Genomic DNA, 9,507 nt, shown 5'->3' on the forward strand with positions numbered 1-9,507 from the left:
CCGTTGAAGCTGTGTTAAAAGATAAAGCAGTCTAACATCGCTATTTAAGGCGTAATATTTCACATGGCAAATAATTGATAGAAGAGTAATAGAAAACCAACAGACGCAGCGGTCATCACATGCTGTTCGAACAGGTGATTCAATGTAATTGAATCATTAAATGTTCAGACTGGGCGGCGTGGACAACCGCCCAGGGCATCATCATGTGGGCCGCATCATGATGAAGTGACTGTATCTATACTGAAATAATATATTCTGGACACCTTTTATATATATATTTAAAAAACCTGTACTTTCTTTGGCACTTTTTCAGATGGTGGGTAGTAGGGAATTTTCCATAAAAAAAGAAATCTATAAAACGATCTGTATTTTCAGTCTGCAAAATGAAACAAAACTACTAAACATAGCCATAAATAACTGTTTTTATCTGATGAAGCAGCCTAATAAACATCTTAGAAGGAAGTTTCAATGAAATGCATTAAAAAAATAAACATTTTGGTGCAAGTCAAAAATTCCCTAAAATTAGATATTTTAAAAAACAAACAAAAAATCCCTGTTTTCTACCACCAATATCTATGAAACTATTAAAGATGGCCAAAATGGATGACTTTATATTATTCAGCGGCCTAATTTATCTTTAGTAGAGAAGTTTTATTTATTTGTATGAAAGATACAAATTTGAGAAGTGGTCAAAAAAATACACAATTTTGTCAATTTTTGAATTTTTTTTCCGTCGGTCAAATTAGCTCTGGTAGCATTTTTGTGGCCTAATAAATCTTTATTAAACAGTCCCAGACCCCTACAAAAAATTGAGCTTGTTAAGATTACATAGTCGGCTGGAAAAAATAGCTTTTGGGGCTTGGTTTCCAAAAGCCCCAAAAGCCTCCGTCATAATCGCCCTTTAGCCATTTCCCGAATCAGAAGCTACAATCGGAAGCCAAATTCAGCTTTGATCCAGACGGTCAGTTAGGATCGCCGCCACAGTTAGAGGACTGGACTGACGTTTCCTTCTGTGCAGTCCGGTTCTGTTTAGGATCCTGCTCATCATGCTATTAATGGTTTTAACCACAGTGCAAAGCAGCATCCGTGTCTCTCCATGTTTTAGACCAAACATGAAGGGAAACTTGACCAAGGGAAGCTAGTACAGTTAGCCACTGTGCTAGCCTAGCATAAAACCGCCACTTCCTGGACATACAATTATCACGTTTAAACAAGATACGTATCACGTCTAAGATAAGTATCACGCTATAACGTGATGGCACTCTAAATATTTTTTTTCCTGTGTGATAGCAATGCGCTTCCATACAAATCAAACCAAAATTAATACTGTTCCATCTGAGGACAGTCGGGAATAAAACCCACTTCCGTTTTTCAGTTGAATGTGTTTGGCTCATTTGTCTACACTGGGCCACCCATATATACAAGCATGAACAGCAGCCTAATAGGATTAAAGATAAAAAAGTGTGTAACACCCCCAGCCCCAAATGAAGGATTGTGGCTTTACTGATGAACGTGAGGTTTATTGGAAAGTTAACCCTGAGTTTCATTGTAATAGCTGTATGCACAAACACACACACACACCCCCACACACACACACACACACAAAAAGGACAGTGTAAGCTACAAAAACACAACCAGAACATTTCAACTAAAAATAATATTCACCTCTAAAAATATCAACTCTAATTCAAAACTATGCCCTAGTGTTTATATACAACAAATTCACAATTTCAATCGATTACAAAATTAGAACCGTCCTTATTTACAAAACAAACATACCTTGTGCCTCTATCAAGGGGTTCGCTAATAACTAGACACATTTTAACACGTTGTTGTAACTTGTCTTCTGTTCCTTTCTGTCGTTAAGCTGCCATTCTACAACATATATAGAGCAAAAATAAAAATAAAATAACATCAAATCAAAAACTGGAAGTCATATGTTATACAAAATAAAACGAGATAAAGGAAAAAAGCCCTTAAGATGTCTAAATGAGAAACGGCCACAGTTTAACCTGAGTTCATCAAACACTTTTCCTCACAAAAACCTCTTTTGATGAGGAAAACACTGTTGAGCAGATTCAATGGGAAACCGGGTGATTGTGTTTTGCACATTGTTAAGCCCATATCAATTACAGCCACATTGGCAGAAACTAGTCTAATATGTTGGGAAAAGTTTCATTTGTCTTAATATGAACGAATTTATTTGGAAATGTTTTAATGGTTTGAAACATCTCCTTTACTAGAAGGTGGGAATCACTTCAGAGCTTTTCCTGGTTACCATAGCAATAGCAACTAATGCGACACTTCTACCTGACTGATGATGTCACTAGGATCAGATGCTTTGTGTCATAGAGCTATGACATCAGCTCTGAAACCTCTTAAATAGTTTGTCACTTGTGTTCTAGAGCCAGACTTGCAGAACCCAGCGGATTTATAGTTAATTGTTCTCTTTTCATTGTTAGACAGAAACGGAAGATGGATTCCCGTCAATTACCTAAGATTATTAATCCTTTGCTAAGGACAAGACAGAAGACGGAACCGAATGAAGAATCGAACCGACTTCGAGAACAGGAAGAATCTTTAAACACCTATGTTTCTTACTGGACTAAATACACTAAAGATACGGAACCTGAAAGAAAAATGACGGAAAGACTGCTGAGCCAAAGAGCTCCCTACGCGTCCACAGCTTATTACAGCGAGGTTTCTGGAAAAGACAAACTGTTTAAAAAGCCTTTAAAAGTAAAAGAAATGGCTAAGCGGGAGTCAAATGAAGGCTTTCCGCCTATATTTCAAAACACGCGTCCTGAAAAGGTTCCATCTCAACAGGATTGCAAGAAAATTGTTTATAACAATCTGGATGAAATAAAGAAAAAAGAAACTGCTAGTTACATCCTTTTGGAGGAAAAGCGTCGTGCAGAGAGGGCCAAGCAGCATTTACACCAAAAGTTACAAGAGGAACAAGAGAGGGAGAAGAAAGATAAAATGAAACAGATTCTGACTGATACATGGGACACCCAGGTTCAATATAAAAAGCAGAAAAACATGGAGAAGGCTGAAATTGAAAGGCAACAAATGGCTGCCATAATGCAGTCAGATAGACTGCATAAAAATGAAGAAATGGAAATGAAGAGACAGAAGAAAGAGAAAAGCCGGAATTTTTTGAGACATAATGAGATTCAACTTAACCAAAAAGAGCAAAAGAAATCTAGAGGGGACAGTTTAAAGAATATATTAAAGAAAGAAACTGATTATGATGTTCTTTTACACAATAAGCAATGCAACAAGATGGCCAAGGATGAAGTTACCAAATTATCACATCAAATACAGCAGCAGGAGAAAACTCCGAAGCAAAAACCTCTGGCTGATGAATTGGCTACTAGACATCAGTACATTGATGACAAGGACAGGAGTCGTGAAATACGTCAAAAATTAGTGTACAACCAACTGTCCCTAATAAAGAAGAAAGAAGACGCGAAAAGGACAATTATGGAAGATAGGTCATTGAAAGAAATGAAACATCGGGAAGCTGCAGAGCAGAAGCTTGAAAAACTGGCGAAAGAGAAAAAAGCTGCAGCTACCAAGTCTCTGACCGACTCGTGGGATTATCAGATACGACGCAAACAGCAGGAGAAGAAGGAACTTCGTGAGGCTGAGAGGAAAGACATGTTATCCTTAATTGAGTTAGAGAGAGTGTGTGGAGGTGAACGTATTAAAAGTATCCATCTTGACAAATGCAAACAGCCTGTTTATGACGACGTTAAGGAGACTCTGCCAGCAGCAAGACCAGAGAGAAGTTGCTCCAAGTCCTGTGAGGGAAGAACGACGTATTCTGACAAACATGATGAAGGAAAAACCAGCAAGGTTTGCAGACCTTCACTGAGCTGTCAGAAAGTTACCAATACCAATACTGTCAAACTTCCCTCACTAAACTCCAAATCTGTGCACGTCTCTAAGAATTGCCAACAGAGTTCTAAAAAGGAAAATTCCCATCCAAGGAAGTTTGGGATGCCGCTCTTAGGCTGCCGGCCACATGAACCGACAAGCAGAAGAAGATGGATGGATGGATGGACGGACGGACGGATGGATGGATGGACAGACGGACGGATGGATGGACGGATAGATGGATGGATGGACGGATGGATGGATGGATGGATGGATGGACGGATAGATGGATGGACGGACTGATGGATGGATAGATGGATGGATGGATGGACGGATAGATGGATGGACGGACGGATGGCTCTTCAAACCAGTCTTTCCTTTTCTCTTCAGCCTGTCTGTGAAAACAGCGGCTTTCACTTATCATTTACAAAACATCTTTGTAATATTTTCCGTTAGCAACGTCAGACATATGAGGCCTTAGCTTTGAAGGTAGCATAAGTCATTTTAACAAAAGGTTTTCTCTGGGTGCTCCAGTTTTCCTACAAAAACAATAGACAGACAGACAGACAGACAGACAGACATTGTCTGTAATTTTATTTATTAGTAAAATTAAGTAATCCTTCTTCAAATATAAGTTTTCTCTGGGTGCTCCAGTTTCTCTAAAAACACAAGTGACAGACAGACAGACAGACAGACATTGTAATTTGCTCTCTTAGTAAAATCAACTAATCTTGCTTTAAACTAAAGTTTTCTCCGGAGCTCCGGTTTCTCTACAAACACAAATGACAGACATACAGACAAACAGATAGATATTGTCTGTAATTTTGTCTATTAGTTAAATAATTCTACTTTAAACATAAATTCTCTCCGGGTCTCTACAAACATGATGCTACATAGGTTAGCTAGCTAAAATAGATAGGTCTATCAATAGGTAGGCAGGTAGAAAGATACCTGCCTACCTATTGATAGACAGGCAGGTATACCTACCTGTCTATTAGGTAGGTATACCTGTCAGTGCATAAGACTGACATGACATGATAAACATGACATAACATCTGTCATGAACATGAAGGAGTCTTATGAATGTTCATGACTGTTGTCATGAAGTGTCATTCGGTAAATAATGACACTTTTAATGCAAAGCTGCATTAAAAGTGCCAACTTCGCATTATTTTGAAAATAAAGTCACTTTAATGCAAGGTTGGCACTTTTAATGGACTTTCACTGCAACTTCTAGAGCAACTTTGCATTAAAGTGTATAATAATAACATTAAAAGACAAGGACAGAACTGTATTGAATTGAATATATATATATAATGATGACATTAAAAGTGTCATTATTTCGACACTTTAATGTCAATTTAATAGTGTGAGGCATTTTAATTATGACAATTAAAATAAAAGGCCTCACACCATATATAATTATAATGTCATTATATACAGTATGTATGTATTATATATATACTGTTATATATATAATGACATTAAAAGTGTCATTATTCGACACTTTTAATGTCATATTTATGTGGAGGCATTTTAATTATGACAATTAAAATTAAAAGGCCTCACACCTATATAGATATATATATATATATATATATATATATATATATATATATATATATATAATGTCATTTATACAGTATGTATGTATATATATCTACTGTATATATATAATGACATTAAAATTGTCATTATATGACACTTTTAATGTCATAATTAAAGTTGAGGCCTTTAATTATGACAATTAAATAGGCCGCACACCTGAGAGAGAACTGAGAGAAGAGGAGAGATAGAGAGATAGGAGAGAGGAGGAGAAGAGATGAGGAGAGAGAGAATAGAGAGAGATGAGAGAGAGAGAGAGAGATAGAGAGAGAGAGAGATATAGAGAGATATATATATATATATATATAATATATATATATATATATATATATAATATATATATATATATATGTACATAATGACATTAAAATTGTCATTATTATGACACTTTTAATGTCATAATTAAAAGTGTGAGGCCTTTAATTATGACAATTAAAATGAAAAGGCCTCACACCTTATATATATTAAGTTATGAAGCCTAGGCGCAAATTCAAACTGGAAGACTCTTTTATCCCCACCGGGACCCGTTAATTGAAGCGACCTGCCCACAATCGTCGACCTATCAACGCCGGACCAAGCCACGTCACGTCCAATCACCGACCAAGTCCCAGCTGATAAGGACCTTCATCCGTGGTGTCCTTCGCTCTCCAGCCGAGCTCAACCCACCACCACCCCTTGTCCTCCATTCGCCCGGTCCCGAGGCCCGCACCCTTCTTCAACCTTCACCACCAGTGCCGGGCCCCGGGAGATGACGTTCCTAACAGCATCGGGGATGCTCATCTGAAGCCTATCGCTAACGCTGCGATAACCGTTATCCCCAGCCGGGGCCCGAGCGCCAAAGACTTTAAATTCTGTTTGTCAATAAACTCTTCTAATTGTCTTCTCATCTCCGTCTGAGTCTCTCCAGATTGAAATATATATATATATAATGTCATTATATACAGTATGTATATATATATATACACTGCCTGGCCAAAAAAAAAGTCGCCACCTGGATTTAACTAAGCAAATAGGTACAAGCCTCCTATTGGATAAGTACTGCATAGGCGATTATCTTTCAGCTGGCAACAAGTTATTTAACCCCAGCTGATGCAATGAGTAACTCCTCATTTCTTAAACAACCATGTCAAAAGACACATCCTGTGGTCGTGGAAAAGACGTTAGTCTGTTTAAGAAGGGTCAAATCATTGGCATGCATCAAGCAGAGAAAACATTTAAGGAGATTGCAGAAACTACTAGAATTGGGTTAAGAACTGTCCAACGCATCATTAAAAACTGGAAGGATGGAGGGGAACCATCGTCTTCCAGGAAGAAATGTGGTCGGAAAAAATCCTGAATGATCGTGATCGGCGATTACTTAAACGTTTGGTCAAATCAAATCGAAGAAAAACAACAGCAGAACTCAGGAGTATGTTTAATTGTGAACGCAAAAGCATTTCCACACGCACAATGCAAAGGGAACTCAAGGGGTTGGGATTGAACAGCTGTGTAGCCGTAAGAAAACCTCTAATCAGTAAGGCTAACCAGAAAAAAAGGCTTCAGTTTGCAAGGGAGCATAAAGATTGGACTCTGGAGGAATGGAAGAGGGTCATGTGGTCTGATGAGTCCAGATTTACCCTGTTCCAGAGTGATGGGCGCATCAGGGTAAGAAGAGAGGCAGGTGAAGTGATGCACCCATCATGCCTAGTGCCTACTGTACAAGCCTGTGGGGGCAGTGCTATGATCTGGGGTTGCTGCAGTTGGTCAGGTCTAGGTTCAGCAACATTGTGTGCCCAAAGAATGAGGTCAGCTGACTACCTGAATATACTGAATGACCAGGTTATTCCATCAATGGATTTTGTCTTCCCAAATGGAACGGGCATATTCCAAGATGACAATGCCAGGATTCATCGGGCTCACATTGTGACAGAGTGGTTCAGGGAGCATGAGACATCTTTTTCACACATGGATTGGCCACCACAGAGTCCAGACCTTAACCCCATTGAGAATCTTTGGGATGTGCTGGAGAAGGCTTTGCGCAGTGGTCAGACTCTCCCATCATCAATACAAGATCTTGGTGAAAGATTAATGTGTAACACAGTAGAGAAGGGTATTACATATATTTTGGATAAATGGGCCAATAGGTTCGGCTATCGGAGCACAGTGGAGTGTTTAAATGACACACAAGGGCAGTTGGGTGTATTTAAAGAACTGGTTTTAGTGACAGAAAACACACAATTAACAGTTGCACAAAACACACAATTATGAAAATAAAATTACACACAATAAAATGAAAAAAAAAAAGAAATAACAATAATACTTGGCCAAGTGCTAATTCTTAATTTCAAATAATTCGGGTGCACCCTGGTAATCTGCACTCCAAATTGTATTAGTCAGCAGATTAATCAAATTAATCCCAATTTGGTTTGATTCAACTTCATTCACAGGAGAATTTCCACCACAGCTGTGCGTCACAATGTCCGAAATAAAACAATCCAAACAGTATTGTCCAAAAATCAATAAATAAAAAAACAATAATAATGGAGAATGTCAGTTGTAGGTTTCACACATAACCGTGTGTGAAGATGTATGTTGCTCTCCTACCACACCGCAGGGTGCAGCATGACTCCAAATGGGATAGACGAAATCTGGTTCTCTCTTTAGGTCCAGGTGGGAAGGCTCGCCATCAATATCAAAGGAGGGATCCACTTCAGGAATGATCCAGTATAAAAAAAAACCTGACCTGTCAACAGACAGGACCAGCAGAAATACAGGACTTTACCAAGCCGTTCTAGCTTTAATCCTTCTTTCCAACACAGTAACAAAACATTACCTAGTTACTAAAACAACGGATATTTTTTTAACAACAATGTAACAAACGACAAAAACACAAATAAAAGGCTCCGAATATGCTCACCGATCTCAGTGCGACACACTTCAGACAACCGTATAGTGGGTCTCAATCCGGATGCGTGGGGCACTAAACGATGTAACAAGGCATATTTGATCTAAATAATATAAACTTAATAAAATAAAATTATGTTAAAGCCTAAATTTTACCTTTTATCTACGAAGAACAAGCTGAAATAACTGCCAGAAAGAGCCAACGATTCCTAACGGCTCTAACGGTAAAAAACTGAAGTTCAGTTTGTATTCATTTAATAAATAATTTCCAGCACAAAAGCTGGACAATCAACATAAAATCTATTTACAAAAGAGTTTATCCACAATACAGTTAATACAGCACGTAAAAAATACTTTTAACTGTCGGGATACATACTCTGGCGCTGCCCCGCTCAGCAGTCTCACCGCGTCGGATCTCTAGAGCAAAGCCAACGGTACTGCAGACCCGGGGGAGAAGGGCGGGATCCACAACGGCAGCCTGCACCCTGATTGGTCCAGACGCTCTGGAAACCAAACTTCTCATTGGCCAGGCAGACCACCCAGCTTCCTTAACCTCTTCTCTTAAAGTGGCATACCCACTTTATGTGGGTTACAAATGCAACACTGGATGGAAATAAACCTTTGACACTGCAGAAGCTTATTGAAACAATGCCACAGCGAATGCGGGCTGTAATCAAAGCTAAAGGCGGTCCAACAAAATATTAGAGAGTGTGACCATTTTTTGGTGGCGACTTTTTTTTTGGCCAGGCAGTATATATACTGTATATCAGAGGTGGGGACTCGAGTCACATGACTTGGACTCGAGTCAGACTCGAGTCGTTAAAATCACGACTTGAGACTTGACTTGAAAAAATGCTCAAAGACTCGGACTTGACTTTGACTTTCATGCCATTGACTTGGGACTTGACTCGACTTGAAGCTGTTTACTTGAAAAGACTTGATATTTTTTACTCAAAGTCTTAAAATTTAAAACACATTATTTATAAAGTGGCGTCATTAATTAATTTCACTCATTCCGTATCAATATGCGCAGACCGTCACTATGGTTTTCCTCTCTCCTTATGTATGTATGTGTACGTAGCTGCAGCACAACCAATCAAATTAACAGGATTTGGACGTTTAAAAAAACGCGGCAAA

At 38.6% G+C, this 9,507-nt stretch overlaps 1 long non-coding RNA gene across 2 annotated transcripts; it reads right to left on the reverse strand.

The window, feature by feature from the left end:
• Positions 1-7,560: 7,560 nt before the first annotated feature.
• LOC116716380 (uncharacterized) lies at positions 7,561-8,960 on the reverse strand. Of its 2 annotated transcripts, XR_004338436.1 has the most exons (4): positions 8,747-8,960; positions 8,527-8,588; positions 8,384-8,446; positions 7,768-8,209 (listed from the first exon to the last, which is right to left on the reverse strand). It is a non-coding gene; the product is annotated as an uncharacterized LOC116716380 (long non-coding RNA). The 2 variants fall into 2 exon arrangements; XR_004338435.1 differs by having other exon boundaries at positions 7,561-8,446.
• Positions 8,961-9,507: the final 547 nt, after the last annotated feature.

The sequence above is a fragment of the Xiphophorus hellerii genome, unplaced genomic scaffold (assembly GCF_003331165.1).
Source record: "Xiphophorus hellerii strain 12219 unplaced genomic scaffold, Xiphophorus_hellerii-4.1 PGA_scaffold_23__1_contigs__length_57382, whole genome shotgun sequence".
In the NCBI taxonomy this organism is placed as follows: Eukaryota; Metazoa; Chordata; class Actinopteri; order Cyprinodontiformes; family Poeciliidae; genus Xiphophorus; species Xiphophorus hellerii.